This window comes from Mesoplodon mirus (assembly GCF_964341445.2).
Source record: "Mesoplodon mirus genome assembly, chromosome: 7".
Taxonomy (NCBI): domain Eukaryota; kingdom Metazoa; phylum Chordata; class Mammalia; order Artiodactyla; family Ziphiidae; genus Mesoplodon; species Mesoplodon mirus.
In genome coordinates, this window is record NC_138983.1 from 78,168,251 (window position 1) to 78,182,574 (window position 14,324).

Here is a 14,324-nt window from a genome sequence, read left to right on the forward strand (position 1 = left end):
TTATCTTTCTCTGTCTGACATTTCATTTAGCATAATGCCCCCCAAATCCACCCATGTGGTCACAAATAGCCAGATTTCCTTCTTTATCACGGCTGAATAATAGTAGGTTGTATGCACCCCATTTTCTTCATCCATTCATCCACAAAAATCACTGAGGTTGTTTCCATGTCTTGGCTACTGTATTGGGTTGGCCACAAAGTTCATACAGTTAATGAATACACTGTTCAATAAAACTTGGTGAAAATGAAAAATGTGTCTTTCATTTTTACTTAAAGTAAATCTTTGACAAAGCCAGCTAGGCATCCCTTTGAGTAATGACTTATATCACATTGAAATATTTTAAACATATGAACAGTAATAGCTTAAATGACAAATGTTACTAATATTGACACAATTGATCAAGGAGAATATGTTAGAATATGTTAAAATGCAGATGGACAGTGAAAGAACAAATATAACTTTTAACTAAATATTGTCTTGATATTTAGACCATTGGTTAAGAACATGATAACAGGTTTCATCCATTTCAAGAAAGCAGAATATTTGCAGATCACTTAACATTTACTAGGTATGTTCTCAGTCTGGAAGGGTATATTTCATTTACATGTGTCATTTAATTTAACCACATCCCTCTGTAATAGATAGTGTTATCCCTATTTGCAGATAGGAAACAGGTTCAGAAAGATTAAGAATGTTACCTAATTCTACTAAGTAGCCAAGCCTAAACTGATCTAATTCCAGGGCAAAGCTCTTTCTGACACATCAGTGTGGGTCTTTATCTCTTTGAGAATTGTTGAACATTAAAAGCCTTCTTCCAGGTAAATGCATAAAGAAACAACATGAGCAATGGTATAACCATATAAGTCTCACTAAATAATTGGTGTGTTTGGCCTTGCTTTTGCTGATAGATCTTTTGCAAAATTGCTTTTCTCTGAGATAGTGGACTTTAAATATTTTCTTTGAAGACTTTCCTAAATTATACCTATCAGAAAGCTACTTTGCTTTAAGGCTAAAGAAAAATGAAAGCTTACTTAACTACACTTAGGTGCCAGGGTCATACTATGAACTCTACACCTGCCAGGATTCACGCTAAGATAGGGTGGCTCTGCAAACTGTCCATAGTACTGTGATTTCTTTTTGATATTTTGAAGTAGAAATAATTTAATAACTATTCACAAAAGAGAAAAACACTGTTTCTTCATCCTCAATATCATACTGCTGTAGGCTAATTCTTTTTCTCTTCCGTTGCCCCTTAGTATAGAGAGTGTGTTTTGGGGACCCTCCTTCACGATCTTCTCCATTCCAAGAGCATCTTACATAAATCCAGGACTTCTCAAGCAGCCAGTTTTGCCAGATGGTCTTAGGGTTGGTTGTACCCATATATGTATAATCCTGAACTTCTCAAGTAAGGTCCTTATAGAGCATAATGGCTAAGAGAATTGGTGCTGATACCAGACCTGAGTTCAAATCCTGCCTATGCCCCTAACTAGCTGTGTAACCTTGGAGAAGTAACTTAATCCTTAAAGGGATTAGATTTCTCACCCGGAAAATGGTATAATAAATGCATCTACCCCATATGGTTAGTGTGTAAATTAATGTAACTTGAGATGGTGCATGTTAAGCATTAGCACAGTGCCTGTCTCTTGTTAGTAATACCTGCTTTTATTATTAATTATTCTCTTTATATTCTCAGTTTCAGCTAGGTGCCTAACATATAATAGTTGTTCAGCAAATATTTACTGGATTGAACTAGCTCTGAAATTTAAGCATTGGGTCAACAGCAAAGTAGTCACCCCATCAATATTTCTCCCACAGCAAGGGAGAATAGATGGAAGCCAGCCATCATACTTTCTTTTCTTATTCTAAACTTCCCATCCAGGCCCAGCAATAAAATAATCTTCCTGAACCCCAACAATTTTGAGACTTTTTCAAATCACACTATTTGAAAATAGTTGGGTTTCCCTAATCTAATATGTCCCAGGGCCCCAAGGTCACCAAGCTTATATTAATGAAGTCTAGTTAAGATAAATGATTACACTTAGTAAACCAACTGCTTATGAGCCCATTGGGCTTTTTAAAATTTACTATCTGCACTTCATAGAGACACAAGTGTTTTGCTTTTGTAGGACGCTCAGCAGTCAAAGTAGTCTTTTAAAAAGCACAAATCAGATGCTATTATCGCACTGCTTCTGACCTCTAAAGGCTGTCTATTGTAAAGAGATTAAATTTTCAGCTACTTAGCCAGGCTCACAGGGACCATGGGCTCTGGTCACTTACTACATGTTTCCCTGACCTTCATGGGGTTCGAGGCACAGTTGTCTTTTTCAGTCCCTCAGATGCAACAAGCTCTACTTCTTGCTCTCCCAGCTTTAGATTGGCTAATCCTTCTACCCAGACCAATTTCCCTCTGATCATTAAGGTCTCGGTTCAAACGCCACCACTACTATCTTGACCAAAGAGACCTGCCTCCTCACTGCCTCTCCGTCCCATTGTCCAGTCGTATTTCTGTCTCTGTACAAAATTTATTTACATGTTTACTCTGTCTTCCTCCACCACTGGACATTTGCTTAAGAGCAAGGACTTTGTAATTTTTTGCTCACCACTGAATCTTCCAAGGCTTGCAGCAGACACTGGCACATAGAAGGTGTGTAGGAAATGTGTGTCTAATAAATGAATAAATATGTGAGTGAAAAAAAACTGAAACACTAACACGAGAATATTCTCCTTTCAAAAGAATAATGAAAAATAATTTCATTCAATAAGAGTCATTCTTAGTTACTGATACATGACTTAGTAGTTCCCAATCAATTTAAAATGTTCCATTATTTTCTGATACTTCACAAGTCATTAATTAAATGTTGCTCACATTTAAGGCCAATCTGTGAGACATTATTAACTTGTCTACTCTAAAGTTCCAGCATTAACTCAGGCGGGGCTTCACCAAGTACTGATCATGTGACCTTGGCCTCTCGTTGCCTCAGTTTTCTCATTTGTAACATGGGTATAATAATAGGCTTATTTCATAGGCCTGTGAGGAAACCCTCATATATATGTGTGTGTGTGTGTGTCTATATATATGTATTTAAACGGTGTCTTAGGATAGTGTCTGGCACGTGATAAGCATCACAGAGCATTGACTGCTGCTACTAGAACCGTTATTATGAGAACTACCTGTTGAGAATAATCCTTCATATACTGGTTTATTCCACTGGAGATAAAGGAAACTAATAGAATGTTAGAAATCAGATGAAACACAGAAAGCCAATAAAATATACCAAGACAGAGATGATGAGAGTGTAAAAGCATAGAAGAAAAAAATGGTTTTTGTGTTTCTTATTCTTTTTCTTTTTTAAAGAAGGAAAGAGCCTAGAAATAGGACAAAAACTATTCATTGGCTATACTGACATGGGGATCGCTGGTGACCTTCATAAGTAAAATTTCAGGACAGTGGGCAGTGAGGTTACGGTGAGAGAACTCAGATGGATGGAAATTATAGAGTAAATGGGACGTGAGGAAATGGAAACAATATATGAAGATAACAATTTTGAAGAGTTCAGACATGAATTGGCTAAAGAAGATATGCAGGGATTAGGGGAGGAGGGAGGCTTTCATGTTACATGTACAGTTTTTAACATTTTAAGTTGGAGTTACTAGTCTAGAATGAGGTTGAACTTTGGCAAGAATCCTTCATAAGGAGTAGATGGGCTGTAGAAAATGCAGGGCTCTGAAGTACTTGAGAAGATGAGAGAGAATGAAATGTTGTCTGTAGTGCACATGGCCTTTTAACTTTCACTCCTGTAGTAAAAGGGAATACAAAGGTCAACGCAAATGCTAATGAATTAATGGATTTGGCAGTGGACTATTTACTGACTTCTGTGTTCTTAATGAGCTATGAAGCACCTCACCAGCTCAGAGTGAAGGAAGTAGAGAGGATGGAGGTTAAGTAAAGCTTCTAAGAAAATAGTCCTTAAGGAGAATTAGAAAGAGCTTACTGTAAGTCAGAGCAATATTTCCAGTCTTGAAAATCCATTTGAAGCTGGTGATTATTAATTTATTGGAATACCAATTTGCCCTGCCACATGATTTTTCTCCAGCTACCTGGATATAAGTTACACAGAGGCAGAAGAGAGTGAGAGATAACAATGGAGGGAAAATACAATTTGTATTTTTTTTTGACCTTTTTCCACTTCCCCGCTCCAACTCTGGGGAGCCTTCACGGACATGGCTGCCCTCCCAGTCTCCAGCAGCACTCTGTTATCAAAGAATTCAAAGAAATGGAACATAGGTTTCCAACTTATTAATTTAGCAAAATCAAAAATTATATATAATGTCTTCCGTTGGCAAAGATTTTTACAATATAATTTGCTTCCATCTTTTGACAAGTAATTTGGCAATGTCTAGCAAGATAAAAATGTTAATAGCTTTTTACACATTAATTCTAATTCTGGAAGCTTATGCCAATAAATAATTTATAATCCAGAAAATTATTATATAAAGATGCTCATTGTCATGTCATTTGTAATAACAAAAAATTGGAAATACCTTTAATTGTTAACAATAGGAAAACAGTTTAGGAAAGATCCACTTAGTAGAAAGTTACACAGTTACTATATTATAATTACAAGATGATGGAGCAAAATAGAATAATGCTTAATAAAGAAAGAATGAAGAAAGTTGACCTACAATTGTGTCTTCCTTATGACAGTAATTATGTAAACATATAAATATTTATTAAAACTTAAAACCAAAATAAAGTTTTAAAAGCTCTGTACCAGTAATAGGGATTTTATGTTTGTTTCAAAATTTTTTTTTTTTTTTTTTTGCGGTACGCAGGCCTCTCACTGCTGTGGCCTCTCCCGTTGTGGAGCACAGGCTCCGGACGTGCAGGCTCAGCAGCCATGGCTCACGGGCCCAGCCGCTCCGCGGCATATGGGATCCTCCCGGACCGGGGCACGAACCCGCATCCCCTGCATCGGCAGGCGGACTCTCAACCGCTGCGCCACCAGGGAGGCCCTCAAAATATTTTTTAACATAACTCTTATAATTTTGTTTTTTCTACTCCTTTTCTTAAGAATTTCTGATTATTACCTCATTTTTCATTCCATAGTTTCAAATAAAGTCAGCAATTTTATCATCAGAGAAGATTAGACTTATTTGACAGTTCATAATTCCAAGTTATTTGGTATACAAAGACCATATACACTTGTAGGTGCTTTCAAAATAATATTTCGAGAATTTTTTTTTTTGCTTAGTCTTTCCTAGTATGGAGATTCAGCAAACTACCTAAAATTGCTAGCCATTCTTTTTTCATTTTTCTCATTTTATTCATTTATCTTGCCCTTCACAGAAATGATAACAAATGAGTCTGCAGTTGCATCTGCCAATTTCTTAAATCCTCTATTATCCACATTATGAAATCATACTTATATGAATGCTTCCAGTATTTTCAGAGCTCTTTAGTTATTATACTTTAGCATTCTGTATGAAATATCTTATGTAAGTGTAAAATTTAGACTCAACTTCTGGAAGCTTTTGATTTCTTAGTTCAAAAGTGAGAGATCCTTAGTTCAGCCATATGATTAACAATTACTTGTATAGTAAGAAGCTCCTAAATTATTGTTTTATGGATACCTGGCAGTTTTCTTGCCATTTCTCAGAGGTTCTCTATTAAACACATTCTCTCTCTTTCTCTCTCTCTCTCTCTCTCTCTCTCTCACACACACACACACATTGTGATTAAAAGCCCAGACTTTGGCATTATGAAGTCTAAGGTTCAATTTCCAGTTCTGTAGTTTCTGGGCCACTTCACTTTAGGCAAGTAGCCTAATGTCTCTGAACCTTGTTATTTTCATCTGTAAAATGGAGATTACAATTATATCAGACAATCATCAGAACATCCGTAATGATTTTAGAGTTTCAGAGTCAGGTACAAGCAGGCACTCAGTAAATGGCTAGTGCTTTTATTACTTTATTATTATTTAGGTCTTGGTTTTCCTTGAGTCTGTGAGTCCCCATAATGAAATGTAATTTCCAGTAGATTGAGTAATACCTGTTTTCACCAAAAATTTTAACTGAGTTCATTACTTTCTGTGCAACCCAGATTAGTTTTCTGCCTTTTTTTCTGTGCCGTCTGTAGGTGTTCAATAGATTTATTTAATAAATGTATGAATGCATGAACACGTAGATGAATTTTTAAATGCTGCTTTTTGAGAAGGTAGAACAAATGTGACACAGTAGAACAGATAAGAAAATATTCCATGGAAAAAATGGCAAAGTCACATATGTGCCCAGGGCCAGCCTAAGGAGAATTGCTTTTTTTTTTTTTTTTTTTTTTTAAGGAAAAATGTGTTGAATAGCTTATTTTAATTATTTTTAAAAGTTAAGTACAGGGACTTCCCTGGCGGTCCAGTGGTTAAGACTTCACCTTCCAATGCAGGGGGTGTGGGTTCAATCCCTAGTCGGGGAGCTATGGTCCCACATGCCTCACAGCCAAGAAACCAAAACATAAAACAGAAGCAATATTGTAACAAATTCAATAAAGACTTTAAAAAGTGGTCCACATCCAAAAAAAAAAAGTTAAGTACAAAAATTTGCTGATGATTTACATATTTAGCACCAATAAAATAATGTGAGATTAGCTGTACTAAAACAGAATGTTGAGCTACATTCACATTAAGTGACATTATATAGTCTAAATTTATGGAAAACTTCTGAAATGTCTGATAAAAAGTAAGATGGTGAGTGACCTTTGAGCAGAAAAAGACAGAAAGAGAAATGGCCTTTTCTACATTCTATTGTGCCTCTAAGTAAAATGCTTGGTAATCTAGCTACAAAGCAATATGTCATTTGGCTTTAGGCACCTACTGTGATTTACCTTGTGAGGATCAGATTTTGCCATGGAGAGGATTTGTAAAAGTATCACACATTCCAGTACCATTGGCAACCACAGCTACCAAAAACTCCAATTTAAATTGATGAACCTAATGTCAGATGATAGTATCATTTCCTTGTGGGTGTCTTGGGAAAAGATGGGTAGGAAATGTATAAAAGTGAATACTTTATTGACTGAAATAACAGTTCATCATTTTGAAAACATAAAATACATTAAAGTTGTTATAGCATCATGCATTAATATTTCACTGTACTTTAGACATCGCCTACAATCAATGTTTTCTGCCCTTTGAAACAGAATCTTGCTTGTGGTATGCATTAATCATATAAAAGATTAAACACTGAAAAGAAATTCAGCCTTTAAGGACAATTTGCTTTGATTTATTCAGTGGGTTCTTCCAAAAAGTTAATACAAGAATTATTGCTTGTTGAACTGGAGTTACAAATTCTTTCAGAGTTACTTAGTATTTTCTGTAATATCAGTATCAAGGAAGGTAAAGCAAATTTACATATTCATTAGGAAATACAGGCACATAATCATAAAACAAGAAAACACAGCGTTTTTATAGACTTTATTTTTTAGAAGTGTTTTAATTTCACAGAAAACTTGAGAAGATAGTGTAAAGTGTTTCCATATACACTAGACCCATTTCCCTCTATGATGATCCACTTATATTAGTATGTTACATTGTTACAATCAGTTAACAAATATTGATACATTATCATTTACTATAGTCCATACATTAGTCCAGTTCCTTAGTTTTTACCTCATGTCCTTTTTCTATTCCAGGATTTCATCCAAAACATCACATTACATTTAGTTGCCATGTTTCCTTAGGCTCCTCTTGGGTTTGATAGCTTCTCAGATTTTCCTTGGATGACCTTGACAATTTTGAGTAGTTAGGGTTTTGTAGGATGCCCACTACTAGAATTTGTTTGATGCATTTTTCATGATAATATTGGGATTATGTGTTTTGGGGAGGAAGACCACAGAGTAGAAGGGTTATTTTGTCAGATCACATCAAGTGTACAAAGTATGAATATGCATTATGAATGCTGAGGTCGACTTGGATCACCAGGCTGAGGTAGTGTTTTTCAGGTTTCTCCATCGTAAGATGACTGTTTTCCCTTTTTCATACTGTACTTTTTTGGAAGGAAGTCAATATGCTCAGCCCACAACTAAGGAATAGGGAGTTATGCTTAAGATGGAGTACTACATAAACTATTTGGAATTCCTTTGCACTGGAGATTTATCTATTCTCCTTCATTTATGTATCCAATTATTTATTTATATCAGAAGAACTCATGGATTTTTATTTTACACTTTGGGTTATAATCTAATTCTACTTTAGTTACTTTGTTCCTCAAATTGCTCTAGTCCTGACCCTTGTGAACTCTTTTCAGTTGGCTCTTGTGCCACTCTGAGGTATCCCCATCCTGTATTTTTTTTTTTTTGGAACTTCCTTACTTTCTGACACTATAAGATGGTCTTGTATATAAATCTTGTATATTTACTGCCCTAGTCCTAGAATCAGCTATTTCTTCAAAGATAACTAGGTCTTTTTAGTGGAGAACAGTATTAGACAGCAGGATCTGGGTGTGGGGTGTGCTAATTGCTGCTCGGATGTCATTGCTTCTAGATCTTCTCAGCTGACAGAGCAAAGAGATAATATGTGTGTACATTACCCATGTATACGCACATATCTATAAGTATGTCTCTACATAACCATGTGTATTAAGGTAATATGAAGCAATATTAAGCTAAACATGAATGTATATTGATGTTTCCAACTTTAATCTGTTACCACATAGATCATCTTAGCCTCATCTCTTGCTTATCTTTAAATTTCAACTCCAGCAAAACACTTGGCTTTTAGAAGTATGAAAATCAAATTGTAGCAACTTTGGGAAGCCACATCATCTAGTAGAATAATTCTTAAAGGGCAAGGTGTATATCATCAAATTTTAATTTACAGTCAGCAGTACTTTTTAACATCAAAAGGCCTCCAGACCTCTGCTTCCAAGAAGATGAAATAGCCCATTTCTCCCAGGTTCTCCTACTTAAAACTAAAGCCTGAACATAACAACAAACAAACATAGGAAGATGCTGAAAGGTGGAAATGAGAAGGCAGACTTAACTAGGGACTTTGGGACTTGAGGAATAACATGGTGATGAGTCCCCTGTGTTTCCTGTTGCTTCCCATACATCCTGGAGAGGGTATTACAGGCACCCCCAATCAATAACCACCAACAGAACAACAGACAAAAAAGCTTCAGAAAAAAACACAAAACCCTGTTCCCCCTAGCCAAAGTATGAGGAAAGGGGTTGCTAAAGACAGAAGACCATTTGGGCAATAATATACACACTACTCGAGCCAAGTGCCAGTGGAATATACACACTACTCGAGCCAAGTGCCAGTGGAATATTGCACCCATCCCCTATGTCCTGTCGTTTCAGTTGGGCCAAGGTAGGATTTGATCTTCCACACCACCCCACTCCTGCCCTCCAGAAGAGCCAGCGCTCTGATTCCCCACCAGGGTTGTTTCAGTGTGGTCCAGTGGTGAGCTGAGCCTCCACCCCTTTCCATTAGCAAACAGACTTTAAAAGGTGGTGCCTGGGCTTCCCTGGTGGCGCAGTGGTTGAGAATCTGCCTGCCAATGCAGAGGACACAGGTTTGAGCCCTGGTCTGGGAAGATCCCACATGCCGCGGAGCAGCTGGGCCCGTGAGCCACAGCTACTGAGCCTGCGCTCCGCAACAAGAGAGGCCGCAACAGTGAGAGGCCCGCGCACCACGATGAACAGTGGCACCCGCTCGCCACAACTAGAGAAAGCCCTTGCACAGAAAGGAAGACCCAACACAGCCAAATAAATAAATAAATTTACTTATTTAAAAAAAAAAAAAAAGGTGGTGCCTGACAGGCTTGTTAACACTGGGCTGCCCTCACACAGTCGTGGGGTCCAATGGTGGGACTTAGCGTCCATCTCTCCCGGACATCAATAAGAATAGGATGTTACAGGTTGGCGGGAGTAGGCACCCCACTAACCCCCAACACATGGTGTCAGTGAGACCCACTGGGGTGCTGAATCCCCAGAACCACCCTGAGGCAACAAGACAGAACGAGACGGCACGAGCAGGGCGAGTCGTCAGTTCTCTTCCTCTCACCCTGGCGTCAGTGGGGCCAGCAGGGAGCTGACCCTCTACCCACACCCGGCATCAACAAGAAGGAACGAAGTGGGAGGAAGGAGAGCAAACACTTCACTTCTCCCCTCCCCTGTGTCAAGAAATGTACTGGGGAGATGAACTTCCACTCCTACTAAAAGGCAACACAATGATATTAATGCTCCCACTTTTGGGGGGAAGGTGTCAGAAGGGCCAATAGGATAGCTGAACTTCTACTTGACCTGTCTGCAGTGAGACAATGTAAGTGCCCACTTTTGCTGGGGTATTGTCAGTAGGGCCCAATGGAAATCTGTACGTAACCCCCCAGTCCTCATACTACGCCTCAAATAGGATGACTTCCTTCTAAAAAGTAATAATAAAATTAAATGGGTTACAGAGTCATATAATAACTCAGAATGTTTAGAATACAATGGAAAAATACTCATGACACCAAGAACCAGGAAATCACAGAATAAATGAGAAAAGACAATAAACATACACCAACACTGAGATAAAACATCTACTGAAATGATCAGACAAGGATTTTAAATAAGCTGTCACATAAATGCTTCAATTAGCAATTATGTGTTCCTTGACAGAAATGGGAAAAATAGAAAATGTAAACAAAGAACTAGAAGCTATAACAATAAAAACAAATGAGAACAGTAGAACTAAAAAATACAACAATCAAAAAACATTGCTCAAGAATAGAGTCGAGGGCTTCCCTGGTGGCGCTGTGGTTGAGAGTCTGCCTGCGGATGCAGGGGACACGGGTTCGTGCCCCGGTCCGGGAGGATCCCACATGCCGCGGAGCGGCTGGGCTTGTGAGCCATGGCCGCTGAGCCTGCGTGTCCGGAGCCTGTGCTCCGCAGTGGGAGAGGCCACAACAGTGAGAGGCCTGCGTACCGCAAAAAAAAAAAAAAAAATAGAGTGGAGATTACAAAGCATAGAATCATGAACTTAGAAGAGATCAATACAATGTACCAAATGTACAGAGAAAAATAGACTGAGGGGTAAAGATGGGGGAAAGAACAGGATCTCAAGAACCTGTAAACAGTAACAAAAGCACTAACATTCATGTCATCAAAGTTCCAGAATGAAAAAAGAGAGCAAGTAGGACTGACAAAGTATTCAAAGAAATCATGGCTAAAAAGTTCCCAATTTTTTAGAAGACATAAACACAAATTCAAGAATCTGAACAAACCCAAAGAGGAAAAACGCAAAGATACCCTTGCCAAGACGTGTCATAACTAAACTTCTGAAAAGTAGAGACTAAAAAAATCTCGAAAGTGGACAGGAAGAAACGATGCATTGCTTATTGAGAAACACCAATTCCAATGACAGCATATTTCTTGTCTAAAACTCTGGAGTCAGAAGCATTGACGTAACATTTTTCAAGTGCTAAAAGAAAAGAACTCTCAGCCACAAATTCACACTTTTTATCTCCACTTTCTTGTTTGACTTACATTAATGGACTACTAACTCATCTTTCTATATCCGGGACTGCCATCACCCTTCTCCAAAAATCTAGTCACAGTATTTCCAGAGTGATCGTTCTGAAAATGAAACAAATGTTTCTTATAAAAATACCTGATTGTGTTATGAAACTTGTCTCTCTTCTAAGTTACCAGTTAAAATCCTTCAATGGATTCCCATCTTTCTTGGAGTAAAATCTCACATCCCAACTCTCTTTGTCCTTTTGGGCTGCTGTAAGATTATACTGCAGGCTGGGTGGCTCATAAACAACAGGAATTTTTTTCTCACAGTTCTGGAGGCTGCAAGTTCAAGAATAGGGTGCCAGTATGGTCAGATGAGGGCCCTCTTCTGAGTCACAGACTTCTCATTGTAACCTCACATGGCAGAAGAGCTTAGGGAGCTCTGTGGGGTCTCTTTTATAAGAGCACTAATACCTTTATCATTTCCCAAAGGCCCCACCTACTACTACTATCACCTCCGGAAATTAAGATTTCAACGTATAAATTTGGAGGGAAACACAAAGACTAGACCATAGCACTTAGTATACATACATGGACCATTCATGGTCTGGCTTCTACCACCCTCTCCATTGTCTTCTTTTCTTACACTCCAGTGAGCATTTCTTTCTTTTTTTTTTTTTTTTCTGCGGTACGCGGGCCTCTCCCTGTTGTGGCCTCTCCCGTTGTGGAGCACAGGCTCCGGACGCGCAGGCTCAGCGGCCATGGCTCACGGGCCCAGCCGCTCCGTGGCATGTGGGATCTTCCCGGACCGGGGCACGAACCCGTGTCCCCAGCATCGGCAGGCGGACTCTCAACCACTGCGCCACCAGGGAAGCCCCAGTGACATTTCTTATACTGATTATGAATGGAACTCCTTTCTGGACTGATCCTTAACCATTCATTTTCTAGCAAACATGAATTTATCTTCTCTTTTCCTCAAAAATTCACCCTTCCTTCATGTTACATATCCATTTCAATTGCCTTCTACAGGAAGCCCTACTGATATCCCCCATATACTACTGTCCACAGCATGAATTAAGGTCTTACCATGTCTTCCTATATCACTCTGTAATAATTTTTACGGTAACTATGGATTTTCTTATTTGAGTGTCACAATACATTGACTTCTAGGTGGCACGATAATGATTTTAGTAACAGTAACACTGGTGCCCAGTTTAACCCATGGCATACTTTAGGTGTTCAATAAATGCTTGTTGAATGAGTTAATGAATGAATGAATGGATGGTCAGTTTGAAATCTTAATCATGTTACTTTTCAAAAATCTGTTAAAAAGATACCCACAGTTTTCCAGAAGATTAGGGACTTAGGATCTTCAACTTGATTTAATAGAGGAAATTTTTACTCATACATCATGCTTAAATACCTCAAAGTAAAACCATTAACCCAGGAATTTAAGGTTACCCATTTGGACTTGCAAGCCAATAATTAATACCTCCTTCCCCGACTGTATTAGATGGTTTCAATGCTCCACTCATATCTCCCCAGCACTCATCATTCCAGTATATGCTGATAGACTCATGTTACCACCTGCAATTATCCACCTTAGGGCAGGCCAGAAATGTACAGGAGTTAACGTATCTGGGTGTAGCTTTCAACCAAGGACAGAGGGGACTGGAAGATAAGTACTTCAAGTTTCTCACCAATTCTTGGGATAACTCTGAGACATGTTCTATAGAGTTTCACAGAACTCCCCTGAAGTACTGGCAGCAGTTCCCTGCAGGAGTAATTTATTCAGTAATGCACCTCTGTTGGCTTCCTTCCATGCCTCCATTCTCAATTCCCACTCCACTTCTGAGTCTTCTGGAAGCACCTCCCAGATGAACAGTTTGCATTCAAATTATTGCCTCAGGTTCTGTTTCTAGGGGAATTCAATTTATAGCCTCCTAACAATCCAGTGCTCCTTACAGAGCCATCACTGGTACAAGTACCAAGGCATGGCACATTATGTATCACCCCTCCTAAATCCTAATATTTTTAAACCGATAGGAAAGAGCACGACCTTGAAGAGAAAAATCATTTATATGAGAATGGCCAATGGATAAAGGGAAGGAGAGACAGTGCCATTTGTTTTCCATTAATGATAGTGTGAAATTTATGGGCAGATGGTCTAACAGGTGTGACTATAATTTGAGGAGCCTGTCCCTTGGTTACAGAAGACTGCTATTGTAATTATTATGGAAGCACAACCTCATGACTTTATTGCTTCACTTGATGTAGCCTTTTCCTTTACCCTTAAATCTTTCTACATCACTGAATTGCAGCCAATAGATTTATTTTCTCCCTATGGCTCCATCACAAAAAAAAGACACACATGTGTGCACACACACACACACACACACACAGAGTTTTGTGTATGCCAGTGCTAGAAAAGACAAGCTCATGGTGCATGTATGCAATGGATATTGTACATTACAGGTCTCTGTGAAATAGTCTTCTGCAGGTTCCTATGTTTATTTTATGAATAATTAACTTTAGTAAAGTTAATTTCCTGAAGATCTTGATGAAGACTGAAGAAAGGAAGTAAATTTTAAAGAAAAAGACTTAGAAACTTGCCCTTTTTGCCCTTTCTTTGTGTCTTAATGAACAAAGGATAACTGGGACTTTTTTGAAGTCTTTGCTTGAGTTGAAGACACAAAATGCAACCTGTACTCTTATCATAATATGTTCAGTTTATGAGTACACAAACTTATAAACTGTGAATTTCCCTAAAGTTATTATACCATTTAGAAGATGTTTGCTGGGACGTTTACTTAAAACCAAACAATTGAGGTCTATA